Here is a 3,847-nt window from a genome sequence, read left to right as displayed (position 1 = left end):
CTTTGCCTACAAAACTCGGTATATACCACTGAAATGCCTTAATATTGCACTTCAAGTGTCTCTGGAGTTTTCTGTAAAGCTAAACTGTAATGGTCCAGAACTAAATGTTCGTACTTGAATGACAAAAACACAAAATGGACAGAGCTGATTTCTTTGAATAAGGAGCACTTAAGCATTCTAGATCAGTGTTTCTCAACTGGTGGGTCGTGACCTAAAAATGGTGACTAATTTTACGTGGGTCTCAGACTTTTACCTAGGCAAAAAAATTGGTAAGAAAACAAAATGGTCAAGTTTCAACTATACTTCTTAACATTAGATGTTGATAATGCCTAGCAAATGGAAGGTGACGGCCATCATCTATCACCACAGAAAAAGACCAGTAAAATGTGTTTACTCAAGTTGAGCATGGTGAAACATAGATACTGTAATCGTTCAATAAGGACCAGAATACCCCTCAGTAGTCAAAAATCCACCAAGAAGCCCGCCACCATTTTAACATACACTCTTCTGGACAAATGTGCTTTCTCGGCCTCACCTCTCAACAACCAATTGACATTAGGGATAACAGATTGCTGCCACTACCATGCATTTCATTTTAGTTAGGGTAGAATGGCACCCCTTCCAACTAAAGTGCATTCTGTCTATCTCTGCTCATAACAATATTAGATTGGGGATAATAGATCGTCGCCTCCCTCGGGAGGTGTTCCGGGCATGTCCCACCGGCAGGAGGCCCCGGGGGCGGCCCAGGACACGTTGGAGAGACTATGTCTCTCGGCTGGCTTGGGAACGCCTCGGGGTCCCGTCGGATGAGCTGGAGGAAGTGGCTGGGGATAGGGACGTCTGGGCTTCCCTTTTAACGCTGCTGCCTCCGCGACCCGACCTCGGATAAGCGGAAGACAATGGATGGATGGATGGATAATAGATCGTAGCCCCACAATGGCCTAGAAAGACCCACCAGGCCCGAGAAAAGTGCGCTTTGCATCACTATACAATCAGGCATAATGGATCAAAGCTGCATGAATGTATTTCACATTTTGGGTAGACAGAACAACAGAGAAGCCATCAGACCCAACAAAAATGTTGCACTTTTTAGTTTCATGTTTGTGCATATTGAGTCGGTTTAAAATGGCTGATCCTTCCTGTGTAGAGTTTGCATGTTCTCCCCGTGCTTGCGAGGGTTTCCTCCGGGCACTCCGGTATCCTCCCACTTTCCAAAACACATGTCAAGTTAATTGGCCGGGCCAAATTGACCCTAGGTGGGAATGAGGTTTTTCTTAACATTCGAAAACTCCAGAGCTGCACAGTGCAAATCTCAGTTTACCCTAAATAGAAGTGAAATCAAAACTATCAATCAGCATCCACCAAGTTGCTTACTACAAATCATGTAAACTCAATCGTTTCAAGCAGTAATTAGTTTGGTGTGTAGTACTCTTTTTTAAAGAATCTCTATTAACACAGTCGTTCCAGAGGCTATGCATTGCTGTACCGTGACAGTATGTTTTAATACAAAACGCTGCAGAAACAACTCTATGGAACGGAATGCTGCTTTTTATTTCAAGTCATATGGGGATAACTTGGTAAAGAATAGGCTTCACATTTGCTTCAGGAGTTTTAAGTGAATGCTTACGGTAAGACAGCATATGTTTATCATCAAAGTCCCTTTGAAAAGCAGTAAAGTTGTAAATAAAATAGACTTTTGGTCTTACATTAGCAATGGTAGCTGGCCTCAGCATGCTGGGTTACTAGGCTGGCTTTGTTTAGTACCTGCAGGTTTGACCCCACCCTAAAACAGTGTCATGAAATTAGGTACTGTGATGTCGGAACGTTTATAGTTTAGTAGACACCCAAAATCAGGAGAAAAGACATCAATGGATATTGAACTTGAAAGGAAAACAGGGGGTAAAAAATTCCAAGCTTTTTTAAAAGCCCTCCCCTGAGCCCTTTCTTTTTATTATATCTCCTTCGTTACGAAAGCAGATCCGCTCTAAAATTGTGAAAATCAAATACAGTAACAACAACATGATTGGAATAGTCCAATTTCTATCAGGACATTGATGTGAAGCGCTATGGCGAATTAAATCCTTATTGGATTCTTGGTCTTGGGTAGCTCGTTAATGAGCCAAGGAATTTTCAGAGGAATGAAAATAACGGGTCTCTAGAAAAGGCACAAAAAAAAGTATTTTCAGTTTTCTTTTTCTAATTTACTTTGTCAACGTCAAGCCGTCTTCGGCTACATGTCAAGAAAAAAAAGGCGCCACCACTTGTAGCCTGAGCTAGTTACAACAACTTGTGAATTTACACAAAGAATAGACAAGTCAATTAATGAGATGAAAATATGATTAACAGAGACGTTACATATTAAAGAGGAGATCTCAGGAGGTAGAGCGCTCGTCTTGGGATCAAGGGATCCCAGTTCGAATCCCGGCTCGTCCGTGTTACATGTCGAAGTGTCCTTGGGTAAGACACTGAACCCCTAATACCCCCAATAAGCAGGTTAGCGCCTTACATGGCTGCAAGGCCGCTATTGGGAAATGTGGAGCACATTGTAAAGCGCTTTGGGAAGTCAGTGACTTGAAAAGCGCTATATAAATGCAGATCATTTCATTTCATTTCATTTCATTTCATTTCATTTCATTTAAATGTTACCATGAGCGATATTTTCTGAGTGCATCAAAGCAACCTTTTAATACTACAAAGAGTAAGGGAATCTAAACTCACAAAAATTCGTCTAGATTGGGTTTTCGTCTAATATGAATTACACTGTCACCGGGTGGAGTCAAAAGGAAGAAAAGTAAAGATCATTGGCCTGATTCCGATTGTGTCTTGTTAACAATTGCTATGATAAGCGCAGGTTCTGTCTTTCTTCTACGCAGGCGTGCGTTTTCGGACCACGGTGAGCATTGACAAAAGACTGGCTATCAGTTCTTGCTAAGATATCTTTGAGGCCTTTTTTTTCAAGCTTTATTAAAACAGGGAATAATGAATCATCGTTCGCTAATTCAAATAAATTATTCTATTTGATATTTAGGGTTACCCATTCATTTGAAGTGAGTTATTTGATCAAATATTTACTATAATGTGTTTCCTATAAAATGTTGATATTCTATTTAAATGTCAAACTATGGTTTTATTTATTTATTTATTTATAACTTGCTTTTTAACGAGGTTACGATTGGCCGAGAGTGACAATGATTTTAACAGTTCAAAATAACGAACTGGCATTACACAAGCTCCTTTGTAGGTGTCCAAGATTAAAAACAGAATACACTTATCAGATGTACAATATGTAAGGTACCATTACAATTATATAGTATTTCTTCATTTATTGAAAAAAATGTAAATGGATTAAACTACAATAAAGCAAATAAAAAATAAAATCAAGGAAAATAAATAATTCAAAATGTAGAATATTGTGTGCAGTGTAGTGTATAGTCCTCCAGGAAAGCAAATATAAATACAATTGCTATATTTCAATATATTTCCATACAAAGAAATACAGTTTAAAACGCTGTCATTAAAAACATACAAGGAAAAACTAACCCCTATATGACTTGAAATTAGTATTTATAAGTTTACAAAGTGGAGAATCTCAAACAGATTATTGATTCATGGTCGATATCATTTCCAACCAGATCAGGTGAAAATGTGAACAGAGTAAGAAAAGAGAGTGTGGATCAAAGCTGCTGTGACATTTTGATCCTTTTCCAGAAACAATGAACTGTGTTTAAGATCATTATATTTTGACTATGGCTTTAAAACATGTTGATTCATACCGTGTTCAACGTTTAATGAAAATCATCGTGAATATTGTAAATTCTAACTTCCTGCCCTTGCTTACTTTCTTTTG

Source organism: Urocampus carinirostris, chromosome 2 (assembly GCF_059441175.1).
Source record: "Urocampus carinirostris isolate Australia breed hairy pipefish chromosome 2, RoL_Ucar_1.0, whole genome shotgun sequence".
NCBI classification, from domain to species: Eukaryota; Metazoa; Chordata; class Actinopteri; order Syngnathiformes; family Syngnathidae; genus Urocampus; species Urocampus carinirostris.
The sequence above is the reverse complement of the archived record's forward strand: the minus strand, read 5'-3'. Positions refer to the sequence as shown.